The sequence below is a fragment of the Bos mutus genome, chromosome 12 (genome assembly GCF_027580195.1).
Source record: "Bos mutus isolate GX-2022 chromosome 12, NWIPB_WYAK_1.1, whole genome shotgun sequence".
Lineage (NCBI taxonomy): Eukaryota > Metazoa > Chordata > Mammalia > Artiodactyla > Bovidae > Bos > Bos mutus.
In genome coordinates, this window is record NC_091628.1 from 20,136,240 (window position 1) to 20,161,387 (window position 25,148).

Here is a 25,148-nt window from a genome sequence, read left to right on the forward strand (position 1 = left end):
ATCGTTATGGGTCCGGCACCAGGTCATCCTGGATCATTAGAAAGTTTTGATGTTTAAAATAAATTCTGTTTCCATATCTGCCCTAAACGAATTCACCTTTAATCATATAGAGCTATTCCCACACTCATTTGTTAACAAAGAAGGAGACGAGCTGGTTGCAGTCCTATCTAGAGACACCTTGATTTGACAGGAGGAGTTTTTTAAAATTATGAAAAGTAACTCCCTAAAAAGGTGGGGGGTAGTTGGGGGCGGGGGGGGGGGAGGAAAGAGCAAATTACTGTATGAATCAGGATAGGGAAGCCTTTTCTAAGTAACATAATACCAAAGGCAGGAACTTTGAAAGAAAAACTTCATAGATTGGCTGTATATAAATTTTGCACTTTTGTGTATTAAAGACCACCATGTTGTTCAGTCACTAAATCATGTTCAGCTCTTTGCAACATCATGAACTGCTTCATGGCAGCCTTCCCTGTCATTCACTATCTCCCGGAGCTTGCTCAAACTCATGTCCATTGAGCCAGTAATGCCATCCAACCATCTCATCGTCTGTCGTCCCCTTCTCCTCTGGCCTTCTATCTTTCCCAGCATCAGGGGCTTTTTCAATGAGTCAGTTCTTCACATCAGGTGGCCAAAGTATTGACGCTTTAGCTTCAGTATCAGTCCTTCCAGTGAATATTCAGGGTTTATTTCCTTTAAGATTGATGGGTTTGATCTCCTTGCTGTCCAAGGGACTCTCAAGAGTCTTCTCCAGCACCACAGTTTGAAAGCATCAATTCTTCAGCGTTCAGCCTTCTTCATGGTCCAACTCCCACATCAATACATGACTACAGGAAAAAAAACATAGCTTTGACTATACAGACCATTAAAGACCACCATAGGAGAAAGCAAAATGCAAGTTATACACTGGGAAAATAATAATATTTGTAACTCATATGGACAGATAAAATTATGTTATTTATTTACTGTATACATGTTATTTATGTTATTGCCAAGATGTCACTAAAATGAAATGAAAGGAATAAAAGCAATATAAAATCACAAAGAGAATGAAAGAAGAGACAAGAGCAGACAAGGAATAGCAGCAAATTTTTGAAAGATGGAGAGCTGATGGACAAATCAGCAGAGCTGACCAATCTGAGCACCAAGTATCTGCAAAGGAAACGAGATGTGAGCCAATCCCTGCAAAGCAACACTAGGAAGTTCAGGGATGGGAAGTACCAACTAGTGTGGGAGGCACCATAATTTACAAGAAGAATGCAGTATCCAATAGTACGGTCACTGTTTCCAAAACCACTAGAAAAGAAACACAAATTTTGAAAGAGATTAATATCAGATGGAAAAGGCTTAAAATACACTCACTCTTCAGCATTTGTTCATTCACCAAACATACACCAGGAACCTCAACTATACTCTTGACACTCTTCTGAGTCTTCCAGATAAAGTAACAAATAAAATTGTCCTACTGCAAGAAGACAGATCCGTAACCCAGGGAGATCAGTGGGTGAAGGGGGAAAGCCAGCAGGACCTAAGCCTTTCTTTCTCTTTCATTCTTCATTTCTGTGCATTACCATGCTTCCAGCAAAGAGCACGTCACTCGCCCTTTACTGCGTGACAATGCAGAATATGCCCTAAGCCCTGCCACCCAGTAGCATGAGCCGGATGGGACTGACCCAGCACAGCAAAGGAGACCCAAAATGAGAGTAAGACAAGGCACAGTAGAGTGAGCTTATTCAAGACAACGCTGTAATTAAAGAGAGAGAGAGAAAAAAAGGAAGTACTTATAGCTGAGAGGGAGGAGACAGAAAACTAACAGATCCTGTCAGTTGGTTAACAAGGCTGGTTAAAGAAAGAAACAAGGGTTCCTATTTTCTGTGCTGTGATTGTGAGAGGCCTTTTCCAAGAAGAAGAAGAGACCCAAGGAGGTGGGGAGCTTACCAATCCATTTTCTAAGGGAAGAACAGTTCAGGCAGAAGGAATAGCAGGTGCAAAGACTCTGAGCAGGGTGAGTGTTTGGATTATCCAAGAACAGTAAAGAGGCCCGGGTCACTGAAGTCACAATATGTGGGAAAGAGTGGGAGGAAATAAAGTCAGAGAAGCAGCCAAGGGCCAGGTCATGTGCAGCTTTGGAGGCCATAATAAAGAATTTGACTTTTATGACGATACCAGAAACATTCAGAGTTTCAAGGAGGAAAATGATAGACTTTGATTTGTGTTTAACAAGGATCTCTGACTCCTGCATGAGACAGCATTTTGTGGCGGGAGAAAGGACAAGAAGACTATTGGTTTGGAGACTATTGACATAATCCAGCAAAAGATCATAGTAAATAAAGGGATGGAGGGGGTGAAGGAGGTAAGAAGTCAGATTCTAGATACATTTTAAAGGTTGGGCCTGTAGGGCTTGAAGATGAACTGGATGTGATGTGGGAGAAAGACTAGAGCTGAGGATAATCATAATTTATTTGGGACCTGAACAACTGGAAGGATGGAGTTGCCACATATTCAAATAGGAAGACTATGGGAGGAGTGCCTAGCGTCTGTATTATGATAGCTGTGGTTGTGCTTGTGGGATGCAGAATCGGGAGCTGGGTCTTCCTGAGTTTGAGATGTCTTCAGGCATCTGAGAAGAGATGCTGTGCAGGCAGTCTGGGGTTCAGAAGATGGGTCGGGACGAGACAAATCAACGTGCTCATCAGCACATGGTGTTTATTTTGAGCCATGGCACTGGGTAATCTTCTTCGAGAGTGAGGGGAAATTCAAGGTCTGAACTAGTGGGCACTGGAGCACTGAGGCTTCCTACAAGTTAGGAATATAAGGAGCACGTAACTGAGAAGACGGGAAAGGACCAATCAAGAGAGTCAAGAGTGAAGGTAGATCTAGCCAGAGAAGGAAAACCAAGAGAGAATGGTATTTCCAAGGCAAAAAAAAAAAAGGAGTTTTGAGACAGAGGGAATGAGCATTTATGCCAAAAGCTGCTGATTGCTCAGGTAAGATGAGGGCCCGGACTTGAGCACTGGCTTGGACTAAGTAGAAGTCTTTGAAAGAGCAGGTTTAGTGCAGTGGTGGGGAAAGAAGCCTCATCACAGTGGGTTTAAGACAAATATGAAGGGAGGAAGAATTAACAGCAAGTAAAAACAACAAACAGAAGACAGAAAGATCAACACTGTGTGATCCCATTGTCTTGTAGGAGAGGGAACCGAAAAACAGTCAGCAAGCAGCCTGATGGCCAGCACGCGCCTCACTCCTGTCCTGTGACCTGCGATTAGGTGACGTGGCCGTGCTGGCCTCTGAGGTGTTTTTCTAAAAAAATGTATTTACTTTCAATTGAAGGATAATTGCTTTACAATATTGTGTTGGCTTCTGCCATACATCAACATGAATCAGCTATAGGTATTTTAAACTTGTGAGGTCCCAGCCCAGCTCACCTTCCCCAGCTCAGCACTCTCTTATTTGCCTCCTTTTACCATTCCCCTGGGCAAGGTTCCCATCCCTTTTCCTACTCTCCTCACACCCCCACCCACCTTCTCATCCAAAGACAATCACCTCTCCAACAGCTTTTCCCGAATCTATCTGGGAATCAGCCAGCCTCCTCCTCCCTCTTTGTATACAGCAGAGGCTTCCATTAGAAAGACATGTTTTTTTACTTAAATTTCCCTTGAAAATACACAAGGGTTTAAATTAAGGGTAAAAATTGCATTTTTGAATCACAAAAGTTTTTGCCCAAATCCAAAATGTTTGAAAAAATAGGTCAAGAGGCTTTCTTAAAGCTTCAGGTTTTCCCATCTGTGGTTAGATTCATGGATCACATGTGAGGCCCTTTCGTGTGTGGATGTCATCGTTCCAAGTCTTCTGACTGGGCCTTTTATTTCTCCAGGCAGGGGTGGTGAGCCACGGGGTGGGCTGAGTACCTGTGAGTCTAGGCAGCAGTTCCTAGAGAGGGCTGTGACCTTGAACTTGTTTCCTAACTCTCTGTGTTGTGCTCAGCTGTTTCAGTTGTGTTGGACTCTTTGCAACCCTGTGGATGGCAGCCCGCCAGGCTCCTCTGTCCATGGGATTCTCCAGGCAAGAATACTGGATTGGGTCGCTGAGCCCTCCTCCGGGGGATCTTCCTGACCCAGGGATCCACATCTCTTACGTCTACCTGCACTGGCAGGCAGATTCTTTACCGCTAGCACCACCTGGAGAGCCCCAACGAAAGCTTCACCTAGATACTGAGTCAATTTGGAGGTAGTCTGGGATGAGGCCTGAATTCGCATCTGCATGGAGTCAGTATTTTCTTTTCCACTGAGTTGTTCACCTGGGAGAAGTGCCCATTAGAGCACTTTTAGAAGTGGGCATTAGAGACACTAATGCCCAACTGTTCTGGGGTTCCACACCATGAAGAGCTGTTTCGATGTTCTTGGCAGACTCCCTTGTGAGGCTTGGGCTCCCAGCACCCCCCAGGACTCCTGTGTCTGCTGGCCTCAATTCCCTCAGCCAATTCTCCTTTCACTTATCTGAAAACATTTGAAGTGACTCCCTTGACTTTTCTCCAGTTTCACCCCTACAGCAACCCCACCCTGAAAATGTGTAGAGTGATCCTCTACCTTAGGGTCCAGTTAATTAACTCAGTGTCAAAGCTGGCTCTGGTCCACTTTCTTCCAGGACCAGGGCTCTTCTCCCAGCTTCAAGCCCTCTGAGCTTTGCTCACTGCCGTGTGCTTTGCACCAAGCTCTTTAAACTTTAAGGTGCTAGTAATCACTTGGGAATCTTGTTAAAATGAAGATTCTCTTTCTGTAGGTCTGTTGTGGAGCCTGAGGTTCTGCATTTCTAACAAGCTCCCAAGTGAGATGCATGCATATATGGCCTGGGACCTGCTTTAAGAGTGGGTCTTCAAAGTGTACCTGAGGCTGCACCCGTTGGTACCTGGCCGGGCCATGCATCATGCTAAGTCTCTCAGTCATGTCCAACTCTTTGTGACCCCGTGGACTACAGACCACAAGGCTCCTCTGTGGGATTCTCCCAGTAAGAATACTGGAGTGGGTTGCCAGGCCCTCCTTCAGGGGATCTTCCCGATGCAGGGATCAAACCTGCATCTTCTACATCTCCTGTGTTGGCAGGCGGGTTCTTTACCACTAGTGCCACCTGGCAAGCCCATGGCAGGGCCATATCATCAACCTTTAAGTAGATCTGGCCACAAAAAGGCATCCTTCTCAGGAGATGGGAAGAAGCCAGTCCTTGAACTGGAAAGGAATCACATTAGCCTGGGCTTTGGGAGGAAAAAAAAAAAACACAGGAAAATGCATCTTTTTCCAATTACAGATAAGAAACTAGTTATTTTAAAGAGAAATGAGAAATGTAATAGACTAAAATTGCAGTTCCCTAGGTATATTCTAGGAAATATTGGTCCTGTGGGATGTTAACAGGAGTTGTGTGCAAAAGAGGTTTCTATGCTCAAATGAGTTCTAGAATCTAGAATGTAAACACGGGGTTAAACAAAGTTTAATAGGTTTTCTTACCACAGAACTTTTCAGAGGCTTTTATAAGTTGATGTGCGTAGTAGCTGTCCAAGAAGGACATAAAGCCTGCAACATTCTCCAAAAGTATTTTCTAAGAAAATCCTTAAGTTTTGTGTTTTTTTTTTTTTTTTTTAAGGAGGCTAAACAGTACTAAATCTCCATGGAATTCTCTTTGGGAAAGGGTAACATAAGCGCATACCCAGAATCAACTGTATCGACCTTCCCACTTCTTCCTTTGCCTGCCCCAGAGATTACAAAATGGAAAAGTGTTTGTTTTCTCAGATTCATTTGCTAATAACTTTGTCATTGTTTAGTACATTCACGAATCCATAAACATCTGTTATTTAATTTTTTTCACAAATGTCAGGTACTTCTTATAAGTGCTATGGCTAAAATGTAAAAATCATGACATCTGTTCATCTCCACGTTCTATCAAGACTGAAAGGTACCCCTTCTGCACTCTTTCCTCTCCTTACTACTAACAGAAGTGTTGCAGGAAGGGGCCCCTTTTAGGGCCCGACAGTGGGCCCTTGTCTAACACTCAGAAATGAATTGTCCGAGGAGACATGTGTGCTAACAAAACAAGAGATTTTATTGGGAAAGGAGTTCCTGGGTGGAGAGCAGTAGGGTAAGGGAACCCAGGAGAACTGCTTTGCCACATAGCTTGCAGTCTTGGGTTTTAAGGTAATGGGATTAGTTTTCAGGTTGTCTTTAGCCAATCATTCTGACCCAGAGTCCTTCTTGGTGGTGCACGCCTTGTTCAGCCAAGATGGATGCCAGAGAGAAGGATTCTGGGAGGTGGTCGGACAGGTGGTGTCTCCTTTTGACCTTTCCCAAACTCTTCTGGTTGGTGGTGGCTTATTAGCTCCACGTTCATTAGGACATTAGGACATCCGTCCTAAAACAACTCATGCAAATGGTTATTATGGTGCCTGGCCAGGGCGGGCAGTTTCAGTCAGTGTGCTTCCCCTAACAGAAGAATTGGGGGAGGAGCTGTAGGAGGGAGAGTATTTAAAATGAGAAGAGGAGGACAGTCCTTTCATCTGTAATTTGGAAAGCTGAGAGGGCTTGATTTGGTTAAACATGTTTGAATACGCTTCAGAATTTCTCCTTGAGCTTTAGGAGTTTGTCTGAACGGGTAACAGGAAAATATAGGATAAGTAGACTGGAAGGCGGAGAAGGCAATGGCACCCCACTCCAGTACTCTTGCCTGGAAAATTCCATGGAGGGAGGAGCCTGGTAGGCTGCAGTCCATGGGGTTGCTAAGAGTCGGACTCGACTGAGCGACTTCACTTTCACTTTTCACTTTCATGCATTGGAGAAGGAAATGGCAACCCACTCCATATTCTTGCCTGGAGAATCCCAGGGATGGGGGAGCCTGGTGGGCTGCCGTCTATGGGGTTGCAAAGAGTTGGACACGACTGAAGTGACTTAGCAGCAGCAGCAGACTGGAAGGACCATGCCTCCGCCAGATTTTGCTGAGGGGTCTGCATCCTGGCAAGTATTTAGTTGCACATAAAAGTTAAGATACTCTCTGAAAGTGAAGGAGGCATTTGGAAGTTCTGTGTTTCTGTTGCAAGCAGGCTGGAGAAGCATTTTACACGGTTATGGCCACAAACCAGGATGCAGAAAGGGCATCTGGTTCATGTAATAGCTGCGTCCTCAACCAAAATTCTTTTAATCGTCTTTGGGGAAAATTAGATTGACGGGATGAAGCAATGAAGAGGGCTGTGTGTGTCTGAGGCAGTAGTAGGTAGCTGGAATTGGAGATGGGTCAATTTACAAATTAAATAAAACAATAATATTGTACTTAAAAATAGTAAAAGTGCAAAATCTCCCTCTACCGTGATAGCATTTTCCTCCCCCGCCCCGGGGAGGTGTTGGACATATCAGAGCCTGTATTGTTGGGGTTGCTGTGGCAACTGCAATACCTCCACTTTCCTCTAAAAACCTCACTAGCCCAAGAACAAGCCTGGGCAAGTTCACAATTCAGCGGCTTATGAGCACTTTCTTATCCTAAAATAGTGCAGTGATAATTGCTGAGAATCATAAATAGAAGAAGGGGAAGTTATTTGTGCTTGCCTCATCTACCTACTTGGGCTTTCCTCACATAATGTTTCTGGTTTAGTCACTAAGTCATGTCCAACTCTTTGCGACCCTGTGGACTGTAGCCCACCAGGCTCCTCTATCCGTGGGATTTCCCAGGCAAGAATACCACAGCAGGTTGTCATTTCCTTCTCAGATCTTCCTGATCTAGGGATCGAAGCAGGGGCTCCAGCATTGCAGGCTGCCCTTTCCCTAATTGTCTGCATATCTAAACACAACTTATTTCCAATTACAAAGCCAATGTCCATTTTCCAAAATTAAGGGGAAAAATGTCTGCCAACTTGAACATATAAACTTTTAGGCATCTAAGTGAAATACTTAAAAATCTACTTACAATATTTAATTTATTAATTTCCATATATGTATATGAATGGCATAAAACTAAAGAGAAAATAATATTCACTCTGATCTGGAAATACTGCTCTACTCTGGCATTTCATGGCTTCCCTGGTGGCTCAGTGGTAAAGAATTTGCCTTTGATGCAGGAGCCAGAGGAGACTTGAGTTCAATCCCTGTGTTGCAGGAAGGGAGACCCCTTCCAGGGCCCGAAACTGGGCTCTTGTCTAACACTCGGAAATGAATTGTCCGAGGAGACACATGTGCTGACAAAGCAAGAGATTTTATTGGGAAAGGGCACCCGGGTGGAGAGCAGTAGGGTAAGGGAACCCAGGAGAATGCCTCTGTCACATGGCTTGCAGCCTCGGGTTTTATAGTGATGGGATTAGTTTCCGGGTTGTCTTTAGCCAATCATTCTGACTCAGAGTCCTTCCTGGTGGTGCACGCCTTGTTCAGCCAAGATGGATGCCAGAGAGAAGGATTCTGGGAGGTGGTCGGACAGGTGGTGTCTCCTTTTGACCTTTCCCGAACTCCTCTGGTTGGTGGAGGCTTATTAGTTCCATGTTCCTTACCAGGACCTCCTGTCGTAAAACAACTTATGCAAATAGTTACTATGGTGCCTGGCCAGGGTGGAAGATTTCAATCAGTGTGCTTCCCCTAACACCTGGGTCAGGAAGGTCCCCTGGAGGAGTACATGGCAACCCACTCCAGTTTTCTTGCCAAGAGAATCCCATGGACAGAGGAGCCTGATGGGCTACAGTCCATGGAATCGCAAAGAGTTGGACACAACTAAAGCAACTTAGCAGCAGCAGCTGACACTTCATGAAGCAGTTTGATTCAAATGTGTCATGTGTATCTTGGCTGTCAGTGAGTGTGCTGTCACTAGAAATCTCTTTTAGTTTTTCAACAATTTTCCCAAACATGCTGTCTCTCTGCCCCCCCAAGTTTGACAGCACAGTCATTTTTAAACCCAGATGTGATACCATCACCGGAAATGTTATTCCATACCTCAGGTACCCATTTCTACAACAGTAGGATGGACTTTCCTTTTCGTAATTCATCTTTCATGGGTTTAGTGATCTCTATGATGTGACCCCTTATTGTACTGCCTTTAAAAAAAAAAGGTGTTTACAATGACATACAAAACTTGAAAAATGAGGTTGAACCACCTAAAGTAAAGATGATTACACTCTGTTAAATGTCTCTGACTCCTTTTCATTAATTTCAACTTAATTTGATTAGTTGACCTAACAAAATAGTTTCAGTGACAGCCATAGCTAACACTTTCTGAGCTCTTAGCACTTGCCAGACATTGTTTAACCAAGTTATGCACAGTAACTTATGTAAAGGCCTCAGAGGGTGGCAGATGAAACTTCCAGTGCAGATACAGCTGTGGAGCAGATGAAAGTGTCACTCGCTTGAGTGTGGAAAGCATTACCCACAAGTCATGTAGAATGGTTTCCACTTGTGTGTGCGTCACTGCTGTTTAATCACCTGGTTACCCATCACACACACACACGTACACACACACACACACACACACACACACACAGAAAATGGCCATCCTCTCCTTTCCCCATGGAGAAATACAAAGGCAAGATCTTAACAGCATGCCTTGTTTTAGATTAGTGGTTCAACCATGTCTGCACATTTGCATCATCTGAGAAGCTTTTAAAAGACACTGATGATGCCCAGGCCTCACCCTAGAACGAATAAAGCAGAATCTCCTGGATGGAGTCAGAGCATCAAAAGTCTTTAAAGTACCACAGCTGATTCTAATTTATAGCCAGATTGTGAACCAAAGTTTTAGCTTATTAGACATCAACCAAATGTCCTCATATTTCTACCTCGATAAAGGAAACGTCCTCATATCTCTACCTAGGAAGTTGGGAGGCGCTCAGTGTACTCTTTAGTGTTCTGGAGAGTTTCAGAAGTTCTGCTGCGCATGAACATGTACTTGCACTTTGTTTTCTCTGCTCCAGCCTTCCTTTGCCCCATCCTTTAAAACACCCACCTCACCTGTGCACTTAGAATATACCAAGTTCTCCTGGCTAATAGTGCCACCCAGAGACTGGTACAGGGAATTTATCTCCCCACCTGCTCCTTCCCACTCACTAAGGGGTGCACACCCACCTCAACTCCATCCCGTTTCCCTGCACTCAAGCACACATTTTGTGTCTTCCAGTCTTCAGCTGATAACAATAAAGGCATTCTCTTTCTTATGTAGCAACTTTCCTTCCACATTATTCTTCCAATAAGGCCCACAGGACAAAACAATAATAATAACTTCTTTTTTGACCTTATTATATATAATATCATACATTGTACTAAGCATAATACATAGCTATCATTTATGCCTGACAGCAAACGTAGGAAAAATCCTTCTGCAGATGAAAACACTAAAGCTTGGAGAGAAAACGTACCCTGCTCAAAATCAACAAGGTAGCAAGTAGTGGGTGTCAGGATCAGATTCTGAAATATCTGGCTAGACGTTCTGAACTCTACCATTACCATACAAGCCTCCCTACACACCAGCCTCCCTGACATGTAACTCGGACAGTTACACAGAGCGCTATGCTCCGGGAGGGTCATGCTCAGTTTAGTGCTCTCTGTGACTGTCTTGAAATTCTTAATAATTTTTGAGCCAGGAAATTATTCACATTTTCATTTTACACTAGGTCCCACAAATTTAATCGCCAGTTATATTTTCTGCTGCTGCTAAGTCACTTCAGTCGTGTCCGACTCTGTGCGACCCCATAGACGGCAGCCGACTAGGCTCCCCCGTCCCTGGGATTCTCCAGGCAAGAACACTGGAGTGGGTTTCCATTTCCTTCTCCAATGCATGAAAGTGAAAAGTGAAAGTGAGTCGCTCAGTCGTGTCCGACTCTTAGCGACCCCATGGACTGCAGGCTACCAGGCTCCTCTGTCCATGGGATTTTCCAGGCAAGAGTTCTGGAGTGGAGTGCCACTGCCTTCTCCAGTTCTATTTTCTAGGCTCTGTCAAAAATAAATAAAAGCCAGTCACTTCATTTCCTTTGGTAACCAAAACATACCCAAAATATGGTCTATTTATGGGGAAAAAAAACTTCACATTTAAAACAAATCTGTGAACCTGAAGATAGATCAAAATTATTCAGTCTAAAGCAGCAGTCCTCAACCTCTTTGGCACCAGAGACAGTTTTCATGGAAGACAATTTTTCCATGGACAAGGAAGGGGGGTGATGGTTTCCGGATGATTCAAGTGCATTATGTTTATTGCACACTTTATTTCTAACCTAATGTCACTGCTGATCTGACAAGAGGTACTGCTCCTCAGCCCAAAGGTTGGGGTTCCCCTGACCTAAAGAACGGAAAAGATAAAAGAAGAGAAAGAAAAAGATGAACAGCAAAACAAAAGCAACAATGTCTCAGGAACGTGTGGTCCAAATTAAAAGTTCCAATGACATATCATTGGAACTCCAGAAAGATAGAAAATAAGGGGATAAAACAGTTATCTGAAAAAACAATGTGCAAAAATGCTAAACCTTTGTGAAAGAGAATTTTACAAATTGAAGAAGTTCAATAAACTCTAACCAGGATAAATACAAAGAATATGACAACTCTATCTATAAGAGATAAAATTTACATCATCTAAAGACACAGGTAGACTGAAAGTAAGTAGATAGGAAAACAAATTCCATGCAAACAGTAAGCCTAGGAAAGCTAGATGGCTATGCTAAAGTTACTAAGTAGCTGAAGTAGCTATGTAAAGTAGATTTCAAGAAAAAGAGTTACGAAAGTAAAGAGGGATGTTTCATAATGCAAACTATCCAGCTGATCTGTAGGATGTTTAGATATGTGTATGCCTGTGTCTGAAAACAGAGCTTCAAAATACATGGAACAAACAACGACAGAATTCAAAGGAAAAATGAGACAACCCCACAAGAATAGTTGCAGAGTTTAACATGCTTTTCCCAGACATTGATAGACTAGTTAGACAAAATAGTTCAGTGAAGACATAAAAGATATGAATAACATTATCATCTTGACCTAATTGATATTTATAGAGCACATTATTTAAAATAGAATAGACATTTCTTTCAAGGGCACATGTTTACCAAGAGAGACCATCTCTTTGGCCATAAAACAAGTCTCAATGAGGTAAATATTTTCAAATCATGTAGAATATGTTTTTTATTACTATGGAATTAAAATTAGAAATTAGAGGTCAATAACAATGATATTTCTTGAAAACCCCCAAATTATTGGAAGTTGATTTATGAATCAGAAAATAAATTGTAGGAAAAATTAGGAAATACCTACATCTGAATGATAAAGATGTGTTGAAATTGTGAAATGCATCTAAAGCAGTTTTTAGAGGAAAATTCATAGCTTTAAATATTTATGTTACCAAAGAAGAGTGGTCTAATATTGGTTGGATAAAAAGGCTAATGGTCGCCTAAGATTCTACTTCACAAAAAGAGAAAATAAGAGCAGAATAAACCCAAAAGAAGAAAGAAAATAATAAAGATAAAAGCAGAAACCAGAACATTAAAAAAACAGACAACAGTGAAATTTAACAAAGCCAAAAATTGGAAAATACCAACAAAATTGATTAGTAGCTGAGGAGGGGCGAGAGAGAGAGGCGGAAAGTGAGAGGCAGAGAACACAAATTATTAATATCAAAAATGAAGGAAGGGGAGTTCCTGAGGCATAAGTGATTAAGACCCCACCTTCTGATGCAGGGGGCTCAGGTTTTATCCCTGGTCAGGGAACTAAGGTCCTCACATGCCACAACAAACATGAAAGATCCTGCGTGCCACAGCTAAGACCTGGCACAGCCAGATAAATATAATATACAGAAGGAAATATATATAATATAATTATCAATACATTAATTATTATATTAATTATATTATAATATATCCATAATATAGTTATACTATATTAATATAATATATATAAATAATATATTATTTTAAAGAGTGAAAATGAATAGGCCTGCCACAGACTAGTAGAAAATATTTTCTAATGTACGTCTGAGAAAGTATTAATGTACAGGAAGGATATTTATCTTCTCCATGGTAATAAAATAGACAAACAACCCCATTAAAATGGGTAAAGGATGTGCCTAGGCACCTCACGGAAGATATATGAAGACCCAATAAGCACATGAAAACATATTAAGCATCATTAATCATAAGGTAGATTCACATTAGAGCCACAATACTTCTGCTAACTCATTAGAAACTAAAATCAGCAACACTTCTGAAAACAGCAAATGTTGGCAAGCATATGGAGCAGCAAGCATTCCTGTAGCCTGTCGGCGAGACATGAGACAGTGAAGAGGTACAAAGGGCACAGCCACTTTGGACAAAGGTCTTGCCATTTCTAATAAACCAAAACATGTTTACACTACTAGTGGGCATTTTCCAAGAAAGATGAAAATATGAATCCCTAAAACAACTTGTACACAAAAATGAATGGCAACTTTTGCTTCTAACAGCCATAACCCAGGAAACAACCTCGGCGTCCATACACAGGAGAATAAACTGTGGAATATCCATACAAAGAAACGTTACTGAATGGGTCGCTCAGAAAAACAACAGATACCAGAAAAACTACAGGTAAATGCAATAAGGCGGTTGAATTTGAAACGTTGTGGTGAGAGAAAGAAGCCTTGGACAAGAGTAGCTCTTTATGATTCCATTTGTATGGAGTTCTGTAATAGGCAAAACTAATCCGTCGTGAAGAAAATCAGAACAGAGGTTTCCTCTGGAGAGATGGGGAAGGGTTTCCTGGGAAGAGGCATAACAGAATGGTTGGGATAATAATCATTTTCTGTATCTTGTTGGCGGTTTGGGTTACATGGGTGTATACATTTGTCAAAACTCATCAAATAGCACCTTTAGGATTTATGGATTTTATGCTATGTGAATTTTACCTCTAGAAAAAAAATAGCTTTAAACAAATGGTAAACTCTTTTAAATATGTAATAACTCTGGTTTATGATGCTCATACTGAAATATTTAGCGGGTAATGTACTCAGGAATGCATCTTACACTGAAATGTATCCAAGAATTGATTGATAAATAGAAGGATTGATAGGTAGATAGATGAAGTGATGTAACACATTAATTTTAGAATCTAAACGGTGAATTTTCTCTGTAAAATTATTTCAACTTTTCTATATATCTAACATTTTTCATAATAAAATGTTGGGAATCAAAAGCCTCATGATCATGGTAACCGCAGCAATTGTTTAGAACCTAGGCCTACAAAAGATTCTTCCAGGGAGGAATATTTTATCACTGACATTGTTTAGGATTGCCAGCACATGGTGGTAATAAAAAGCAGATTGACTTTCAGTTGGGTTTATTATTGTTTTTAAATTCTCGACAGCAAAGCACCCCCTTACTGCCTGTACCCATTGTGGGTCCTCCCCCGCGTACGTCCCGGGTACATGGTTAGTGTCACACAGTTGGAAAAGCACAGTGACAGGGATCAGAGCCAGATCTGCCTGATTCCAAAGCTCCTTCCACGCCAGCAAACGCTTTTCACATTATCTTGCTAGTTACACTGCAAATTATACAAGAATGAGAAAGTCGTAATTCTGGCCTACAAGGCGATCATAGTGTAGTGGAGACAGATCCACACTTAGATGTTTCTAATACAGTTGCTGGAGGAAAATGGGAAAGCTTCTTAGAAGTAGGGTCTGAGGTGTACTTTGCTCCCTCTTTAAACTCATTTGGCGTCCTTCCATAGTTCATAAACTCAAGTCCAAAATCCTTAACATGACCTACAAAGATCCTCCATGATCTGGGTGGGCCCTTTCTCCTTTTCTCTCCTCATCTTGGGCATGGCCCAGTAAGCCTGCCTCCAAAGATAACACACTCTATAAGACTCTGGCTTCACTGGCCTGCTCTTCTTCTGCATCATGTCCCTCCTGGCCTTGTGGTCTTACCTAGGCAGTGCCTTCTTCATGGAATGCTCTTCCCTTTTTTCCTCGCTTCCTCCCACTTCCAACTTCACCTAGACCAATTCTGTTCATTCTTCAGGGCTAAGATAAAAGGTTGCTGTCTCCACTAAGCCTTCCCTGATCTCACAGGCTGAGTGGCCTGCCTTTCTCCTGTAAGATACAGAACACAGCTGTAATTACACCATGTCTTATGTAAATTTGAATGTGTTCTAGATTCTCAGATAGTGTGGTTTGGAACCATATTTGACTTGTTCCAACAAATCTTTGTTGAGTGAATAGAATTGAATGACTCATTAGGTGACTCTATGAATAAATGAAAGGTAGGACTTTAGCGCCAAGTGATGGAACGGAGATGGAGGGAAATAACATACAAAGAGAGGTAGAACCTTGAGCCAAATTCCAGAATGAGACGGAATGAGAAGAGATGCCAAGACCTGGGTGTTGGGTACTTTCTGAGGTTGTTTTAAAAGGGAATTTTAAAAAGTCAATCCTCAAGAAGTTCCTGTGCTTGTTCTGACTAGGAACCAGACATAAATTACATTTTGTACAAAGCAGGTAGATTTAGAGGCATTTGGGGGAAAACCTGAAAACGTCTCACCAGCCCTGTCTCTAATTAGAGTTTCTGGGAATTGTTTCTTTTCTACTGTATCTCACAACTCCAAAAAGATCAAAACTGAGATATGATCAGGTCCCTGGGAATTCCCGCTCATTAGTGTAACCCAATCCCACCTAGTCTTTTTTGGCCAAATGCTTAGATACATGGTGACACTAGACTCTTTCTTCAGGGCATGTGAAGCTTCCCAAAGAAATGATTCTAAATGCCTTATTAAATCAGCAAGTGGCGAATGTGGAGCATGAGTTGAGAGAGAAAGTGTAGGGAGGTGAATTCTGCCTTGTTATTGAGACCACACTGATTTCTTGTTGATTTCTGCACCGTTTTTTTAGTCCTGGCTGGAACACAAAGATGCACTTAGCAATTTAAATGTTCCTAAAAGAGCTTAAAAATGTACAAAGATCTTTATTCCCAAAGGTGCTCACACAATTTTTCCTGCACTATTTAGGCTTCCATTTATTGATCCCTTGGTACGTTCCATTTTAATGATGCACGGATAGGGAAAGGATGGACTCTAGAGCAGTTCATACAACAACCTCAAACCATAATAATGTAATGGTAAACCCTTCTCTCAGCATCTGGAATCCTGAAGGCAATATTCCTATAAAGGAATTAAAGAAGTTATTTCAAATCCATGTCCGCACAAAGATTTACAAACCATGGACTTATTTTTCTCAATCTTCTCTGAGATTTTTCTGGGAGTAAATCTGAATTTTAAATCCCTTGTGTGTGCAAAGTTATGTTATTTGACTAATAGAGTTTTGGCTGCTCCCTTCACAGACAGAACAGACATTGATAATGACGCACAGAATCCTTTGCAACTCAGTGTACCAGGCAGTCACTACCAATTAACTGGAGACTACACATGGGTTGAAATTTATTTGCTGCCTGAGAACTAGGACATCTCTTAGGCTTCCTATAGAAATCAGGATCTCACATACAGTTGTTTACTTTCCACACAATTTCATGAGAACATCCAGTTAGTTAAGTGAATTTAAGGAATATTTACTTTGTCCTTGATGTTCAAAGAAGTATACTAATAAGTATATATTAATACTTAAAATATACTTATTTTCTCAGAATCTCAATTTTCTCCATTGGTAAAATGGGTAAAAACAATGCTTATCCTTTTGTGAGATAGTTAGGGAATTTAAAGTCCTGCTGTTGCTGCTGCTAAGTCGCTTCAGTCGTGTCCGACTCTGTGCGACCCCATACACGGCAGCCTACCAGGCTCCCCCGTCCCTGGGATTCTCCAGGCAAGAACACTGAAGTGGGTTGCCATTTCCTTCTCCAATGCATGAAAGTGAAAAGTGAAAGTGAAGTCGCTCAGTCGTGTCCGACTCTTAGCGACCCCAAGGACTACAGCCTACCAGGCTCCTCTGTCCATGGGATTTTTCCAGGCAAGAGTACTGGAGTGGGGTGCCACTGCCTTCTCCAATTTAAAGTACAATGGATTTTTAAAATTTTAGAACACAAATAGTAGTATATAGATGTATTTTTAGATCATCTGGGAAAAAATACAACAGTAGATAGAAGAGCAAGATTAAAGAGCTAGATTAAAAATGAGTTGCCCTTTGTGTGTGTGTAAAAGCATTTGGTGGAAAGTTTATTGTTCTCTTTGAAACTGAAGACTTTGGCCCTGGCTGGTTTTGGGGTTTTTTTTTTCTTTTTAAAGTTTAAAGAAACCCTAAAATGACTTAAATAATCACCCCAGGTCCTTTAAAGATCAGACAACACTTTCAGCCTGCCCAAGGAATATGTATTTCTTGGAGAAGGGAACACCATTTTAAGGCTAACACAGGAAGCCACACTCAGGATTCAAAGTCTAGAGTTCGTATTTAGTATGGTTTTGCAGCCTATTTTCCGTACGTGGTGATGACTGAATAGAAACTCCCAACCCCAAGGCACAGAGATGGAGCAGCCGCAAACCCTGATGAGGTGGGCAGGAGATAATTTAGTCACTGGTCTGTATGGACCAGGGGCCAGTAAACTTTCTGTAAAGGGCCATAGAGGAAATACCGGACTTTGTGGGTCATTGACAGATTGCAACGAGTCACCTCTGCTGTGTGTGAAAGCAGCCACAGATGGTAAGTGAAAGAATGAATCAAGCTGTGTCCTGATGAACTAGTTCCTATAGAAACAGGCAACACATGGGCTCCAGTTTGCCAACCGTCAGTTGAGACCGTGAAAGCCTTCTGGGGTGAGAAGAACCCCAGCGCAGGCAGAACCTGTGTTTGGAGGTTCAGAGTCGTCAAGGATGCGCCCCTCCATTGCGTCAAAGGTAGCAAAGATTTCCCGCCTAAAGGGCCACAAAGTAACCAGTTCAGTTGTTTTCCATAGGGTCTAATTATTTCTTCCCTTTTAAATGTTTCTATGGCTGAAATGTGTTTAAAAGAGAGAAGGAGGGAAGAGAAAGGACAGGAAGTTAGTACAAAGGAAAACTGGGTTATGCAAGGAAATTGACAGATTCTACTGGACAGACCCTTGAGGCCCGAGAAGGTTTGCTGACAGGGCAGGTAAGACAGAAAAGAAGGCTGAGAGAGGCCCAGTGAGGGTCTTTTAAAACAGTGGACATCCCGCATGAAAAACTGAGATTTGTGGTTGAGAGCGGGGCTTCTTGAAACGGATCTAAGTTTTAAATCCTGGTTCTACTATTTACCGGCTGTCTGACCTTGAGCTTATTTCTTAACCTCCAAGCCTCAGTCTTCTCATCTGTAACATGGGAATAAGGATACTTTAATTTGCAGCATGTCTGTAAAGAATAAAAAGTATGTTGAACCCTTAACACAAGTGCCTGGTAAATGGAAACAACTCTAATGAATGAGGTTTTGAGCAGGAAATTCATATTGAGAGCAACTAAAATTAAAATGGAATTAGCATCCCAGGTGAGTGGAAAACAAAGCAGTAAACACAAGCATAGCTCTTCTCTTCTAGGATTCTCTTCTCTAGGTTCATTCGTTTTCCATTACAGCAGATGTTTCTCATCGCTTACTGTGTTCTTGGTGCTGTGGTAGTTTCTGGGGCTACGAAAATGAGCAAGGTTCTTCACTTCTGACAATAGAAAGTTGAAAGAGCCTTGTGGCTTGAAAAGGCCACGTAGCCTAATAGCTGACTTGTTGTTAAGGTATTGTCTTTGGGCTGTAAACCCACCCTTCCGTCCTCCACTTAGTGACCCTGAAGGTAACATTCTGGAAACCACTTCTCCCCTTTGCCAGTAGTGTACAGCTTAGTAACAGTCTTCTATACCAAGGCCATAGAGAACTATGCTCCATAAAGTGATCTGCAGGCTTCATTTTCCTTGTTTGTACAGCATAGACTGTAACAGCAGATGCCTCTGAAGGTCTGTAGGAGATTCAGGCCCTTGGACTAGTACCTGGCACACACAGCTCTGTAAGTGTTTATTAAAACAGAAAAGTGAATATTTGTTTATTTAATAGCAGTTAACACTGATTATTTCATTTTACAATCCAGTTTCATATCCATTAACTCATTTGATGCTTAAATAATCCCACAATGAAAGAAAATTAACTCTCCAAAGGCTCAAATAATAGTCACACAGCTCAGGTCAAGCAGAGACTCTGTTCACCTCACCTTGCCTTCTTTTGCCTGCAAATCAGCTATTAATATAATGTGGCTTTATTCTTCCATCATGCGGTCAGTGGATAAATTTGGCTTCCTGATACAATGTGCAAGCTTTAGAAAATTCAGTAGTTTTATTTAAATAATTCACTTAGTTAATGAAATAGAAAAAGTATTAGCCTTTTCTCATGTCCTTCCCTCTCGAGGTATTAGTCACTTTTCAGTATTACACACATAGATACATATAGCACTTTAATCAGTGTAATTTTACTTTTTCTAGAAAAATTCTATTTAGGCCCACCAAATTTTCCACTGGATTTATCCCTTTACAAGTAAATCTGTCTGCTTCCACCCTGATTTCAAGGACCTTCCAGTGATGATTGGCAGGAAAAAGAAAAGGGCACCTAGTAGACAGGAAAAGAATGAATTTTGACTTCAAAAGGATCTATAGATTTGCCACTTAGCTGCAAGACATTAGGAGAATTACCTAGCCTGTTCTGACATGAAAGCATTCAGCACAATGGATACTCAGCAATAGAAATACAAATATTTACATTAAATATTTAATAATATTTACATTAAGTGTTTATGTGTAATATATGTAAGCATCTACTTGTGGAATATAAACCTTACAACTGCCCCCAGACATAAGTGTTCAAGTAATGTAGCCCAAAGAAAATGATAATAAAAATCAGAATACATTATAGATGGCATTTCGATTATTCCAAACTGAGTGACAGTTGTTGTTTCTAAGAAAAAAGAAAAGTAATCATGATGATTAATGCTTTCTGCGGTTAATTCTCCAACGACTGTAGTTATGCTGTCTGTTGGCAGGTTGGGCTATTGCATTAAGGGATAAGGTTGGTTTTGTCTATACACCTCACATAGGGATGTGAGGCATCCGTTTATGCTCTCAACCAACAAACATTAAGAAATAAATACAGCTGTATGTATATGCCTGGGCATACCACATGAGTGTATTGAGAGTGCGTTTTAGAATCACAATCTGGAGGCTGAGAAGCACCCGCTGGAAGCGCTCTCTCGCCCACTTCATTTTACAGATGAAGAAAACCTCAGTATGTCACAAGTCAGGTCAAGCATCTAGTTGGTGCCGGCGGGTCACTGAACACAGCTTGTCCTCACCTCCCCCTCCGCCACCCATCCATCTCCCTTTCTACTGTCCTTGTAAGTCCCCATTACCGCTCAGCCTGCAAGCCTGTGCTGTGATTCTGTGAGCAATAATTTTCCGTTCGCACTTCCCAGGCCTGTTCCAGTTGGAAAGATGAGAGTTGTAAACTTTGACTTATGCAGTTGAATGAGACATTGTTTGATGGAAGTGTGTGGGCGGGGAAGCTAACAAACCCCAATTGCCAACTCTTGAGGCAAACATGCTCCCTTTATCCCCCAATGTCGTTTTTGACGTAATGAGCATGGCTTCCAATTTTCCTTGCAAATCAGCACACTGGTGACCATGGCAACTGGCATGCTCAAAAGATGCTCTGTCAAAAGGCTTTGAAAGGCCTACAGACATTTGTATTAGGTGGGCACAGCCACTCTGGCCAGCGCCTAACAAACACCCAACTAGACCGTGCTCCTCAAAATGAAGCATGCAAACATTTGTATTTCATTAAACAGAAATTAATAAGACTCCAATAGGAAGAGGCAAAGAATTTTTTTGTGTGTATACAGCTGTGTTATGAAGTCATACAGAGAATGCTCATATGAATAATGATTGCACATGTGTATTCAATTTATTTCTTTTACCTCTTACATGGTCTCCTTCAACTTTTTTTTGTATAGGTTTTTCAGAAATCGATCACACATTTCATAGCTGGCCAGGACAGTTCTCTTGAAATCTCTTTTTACACAACAGGACCCCGATAGCACTTCTATATTTAAAAGCCACCCTGGATCATAACCAAGTTATACTTTTGGAAAATGTACATGTTCTCTCCTTGATGACAAAGGGACATGAGTCTATTGTTTGACACTATTAGAGGAGAAAATAAATGTTGAAGTCCATGTCTAGAAATAATGAGCCTCTACATTAAAAAAGTAGGATAAGTGTGGTTTTTAGTGCAATGAAAGACGAAGGACTCACAAGAGAGGCAGTGTTCTCTTGTGACCGTCCCTCCTCTGGGCTCCACCCTCATCTTTTGTTTGCATCCCCATAAAACAAAAGAAGGCTGGTGCCGGGCAGTAGTAAATGTTTTGAAGGGGAAAATGGAGGGGAGAGAAATAGAAGGCAAAAAGAAGAAGGAATGGGAGGAGGAAGTGAAGGAGAAAAAGAGAGAGAAGAGAGAAAAAGAAGAAAGGAAAAAAGGAGATATTGAGAAATACCTCAGTATGCTGATTGTGCATGCTTTTTGAGGCTCTGAAAGTCTCATTTATTCAGGCACGTCCATCTAAATGCTTGTCTTAAAAGAAATTAGCAACATAAAAAGCAGGGGTGGAGGGACTCATTGGATTTCTAACCCAGCACCCAGATAAAGACGAGCTGTGCTTTAGTCATAAAAGTGTTAGTTGCTGAGTCATGTCTGACTCTTTGGGGCCCCATGGACTGTACTTCACCAGGCTCCTCTGTCCACTGAATTCTCCAGAGAAAAATACTGGAGTGGGTGGCCATTCCCTTCTCCAGGAGAACTTCCCAACCCCAGGATCGAATCCAGGCCTCTCAAATTGCAGGAGATTCTTTACCATCTGAGCCACCTAAGAACCTTCAATTCAATGAACCTGCATTGGTCACAGCTTCTCATGATGTCTTCTTGTTTAATATGACATTCATTGATAGATATGGCGTTCATTGATAGACATGCAGCTTGATCACAGCTCTCTTATTTAGGCTTCATGACACTTTGGAATTTCCCCACCTGCAAAACCTCCACAGAACTTTACTTTCTAAACTCAGCCTTTAGGGCAGCTCTGTTTCCTTCTGGCTGCAGTTTGCTATTCTTGTCACACAGGAGGCAACTTCCATTTTCCTCTAAACCTCCATCTTTCAGGTTGAACTTGATCACAGGCTGGGTGGGTGGGAGGTAGAACATGGAAGTATTTCTCTTTCTAGAAATGATTATAAAACAGGAACTTTCATGCCTTGTGCAGAGCCTATCCCTTCAAATAAACAATGTGATGTCAGCAAAAGTACAGGAGCTCCTTGAGGTCTGACCGATGTGGGGGATGATCCCCTGGAAAGAACAGTGGTACCCTGGCCCAGACAGTGGTTCACATGGAAAAATACCAATCTCACCATGCCTTCAAACAGTTCTAGACTTTGCACCCAAATAGGATAAGTTGCTGAAGTAATTTATGCCTGGCTTGGTTCTCAAGTGTTTTTCCTCATTATCAAGATGTATTCTTAACCACAGTTAGGGATGAGCAACACATTTAAGGGGATAAATGAAGTTTTTCAAGTTTGTGACTTGCAACCCTATTGTTAATGGCGATAAAAGATAAAATCCTAGTTGTCCCCCTCTGTTCTGGGTGTAAGTGAGGAGACTGAATACAAGTGTCTTCTCCGTTGTGATGGGGGCTGATGCGGAGGGAAGACATCAAGGGAATTAAGCAAAATGCCGGATGCAACCAATCTTTCAATTGTTTTATTTTTTTTTCTGTTATAAAACTACAAGCTGTAGATTTCTTAGTTCTCACAGGACTCATTTTAGACCCACTTTATTTTTTTTAAAAAAGAAATTCTTAAGTAGGCTATTTTGTGCTGTTGCTGGACTCTCTTCTGTGATGGGTAATGTGTTTGATTATTTTAGATTTTGTGTTTTAAAATGTAGTACTTGACTTTTTGCCAAGTAAAAATAAATAAATATTATTCCAGTGGTGGGGGCGAGGCAGGGGAATCTTTCCAAGGTTCATCTTCAACACTGTAATACACATTGGTCAAAGTGAGAAACTAAGCAGCTAACTATGATTTCTTTTATCCTTATTTCACCCTTGTATTGCAGCATAACAAATTGCCCCAAACTCAGCAGTTTAAAACAACTCTTATTTTTTCACAGTTCTGAGAGTCAGGGAGCCTTTGGTTCAAGTGCTTTCATGAGGCTGCATTCAGGCTGTCACTGAGGCTGGGGTCTCATCTGCAGACCCCACTGGAGAGGGTCAAGTTCCAAGCCCACTTGTCTGGTGGTTGTCAGGCCTCAATTGCGTGTAGGCAGTTAGGTCTCTTTCCTACTGGCCATTAGTTAAAGATCTCCGTTAGTTCCCTGCCACACAAACCTCTCCACAGGGCTGACTAAAAACATGGCAGCTAGCTTCCTGCAGAGTGAGTGATGAGGGTGAGCAGGAGAGAATGTTCAGGACAGATACCATAGTCTTCTTATAACTTAATCTCCATTATACTCTGTTGTATTTACGCACTAAGTCACTTCAGTTGTGTCCAGCTCTTTGCAACCCCGTGCACTGCAGTCCACAAGGCTCCTCTGTCCATGGGATTTTCCAGGCAAGAATACTGGAGTGGGTTGCCATGCCCTCCTCCAGGGGATCTTCCCGACCCAGGGATCAAACCCAAGTCTCTTACATCTCCTGCATTGGCAGGCAGATACTTTATCACTGCGCCATCTGGGAAACCCTCAGAGGTCTACAGTGAAGGTTAAAGGGATGAGGTCTGGGGATTTTATAAAGCACTATGTACATTGTAAAGTGCCATGCACATGTAAGTCTTATTGTTATGTAGCCTTTATCTTAAAAGGATCAGGACAGGACAGAAGGTAATGAAAATAGCCTGCAGCCCGTCAGCTCGTCTCGGGTGTCTCTCCGTGTGTCCATTTTTTTCACAGTGGGGAAACGTCAGCATCTGTAAGGAAGTAAGAGGGGAAAACAGGTGGCCTGTGCCCTTCACACTGAAGTTTCACTGTAACACAGTCACGGTGTGCTGGGCGCTTAGGAGGGCTCTCTGACAGTCTAGCTTCCCATGATTTCTCTTTGAGTCTCTCTGGTGCTTCATCCAAAGCAAGAGCCTCTCTCCTGGAGCCTCTCCTGCAGGTTCTCTGTTTCCTGCACTGTCTCTTTACTCTGCTTTCTGTCCCTTGGACACTTTCTCTCTGAGATCTCACTATCGCTTGGGTGGTGACTGCAATGTGGGACGTCAGTCGGTGTCAACTCCACCTTCTCCCACAGCAAATCACAGCAAAAGTATGAAGCCTTTTCAGTATCCTCAAGTATACATCTTATACACAGAAAAGGCCTTTCAGAGTTTAGGCTGGTTTCCAAAAAGCAATATTAGATTTATTAAAGTTATATTAAAAATACAATTCCTCTTTAAGCTTTTGGATACATCCTATATAAATCACATTATTTTATTTGTAAGACTACAGGTTTTAACAATGATTGTTAAGGTTCCCTTGATTAATACATGGTCTCATTTTATAAACCAAAGTAATTAAACACCTTTGAATGTTTTTGTTTATTAATGTATGTATTTTTAAGTATACTTGAAATGTCTGATGACAAACGTCTTCATGCATCTACGTATTTCCCATGAATCTAATCAAGCAAGTTTTAAAATGTGATCAATATTAAGTTCAATAAAATGTTCCAATATTTTTTATAGGTTCAGTAAACATGTTAGTATATGTTAGGCTATGATAACAAATGAAATGTGAGATCTTGGTGGATAACACAATGAGAAAAAAATCAACCAGACACCATTAGCAGATTTGTTTTTTTGGCCTTCACCACCCAGAGTGTGGGATCTTAGTTCCCTGATCAGAGATCGAACCCATGCCCCCCTGTATCCCTGCGTTAGAAGCATAGAGTCTTAACCACTGGACCACCAGAGAAATTCCAGCAGAAGTCTTTATTCAAAAATCCAAGCACACAGGATTTTCCAAATGGGATTTCTAACTTAGAGAAGGAGGGCAAAATGTTTCACAGGCTTTAGCAAGAAGCGATCTGCCACTATTCAGTCAGTTTCAGGAATAGTTGTATCAAGGAGAGTTTTCAGAAGAGAGAATTTTATTCTCTCTTCTGCGTATGTATATTAACAGCCATGGTTTGGGCATTTGGATATTTTATCAAAAGGGGTGAAGATTAACATGTGCTAGAAGGGGCTGAG

At 41.6% G+C, this 25,148-nt stretch overlaps 1 long non-coding RNA gene across 1 annotated transcript in view; it reads left to right on the plus strand.

Annotated features, from left to right (window-relative positions):
• The first annotated feature begins 6,804 nt into the window (after positions 1 to 6,804).
• LOC138990254 (uncharacterized) overlaps positions 6,805 to 25,148 on the plus strand; it is a 29,829-nt gene continuing 11,485 nt past the window's right edge. Inside the window, exons 1-2 of the long non-coding RNA XR_011466373.1 lie at positions 6,805 to 6,992; positions 13,423 to 13,543. This is a non-coding gene — a long non-coding RNA (uncharacterized lncRNA). The remainder of the gene's footprint in view (positions 6,993 to 13,422; positions 13,544 to 25,148) is intronic.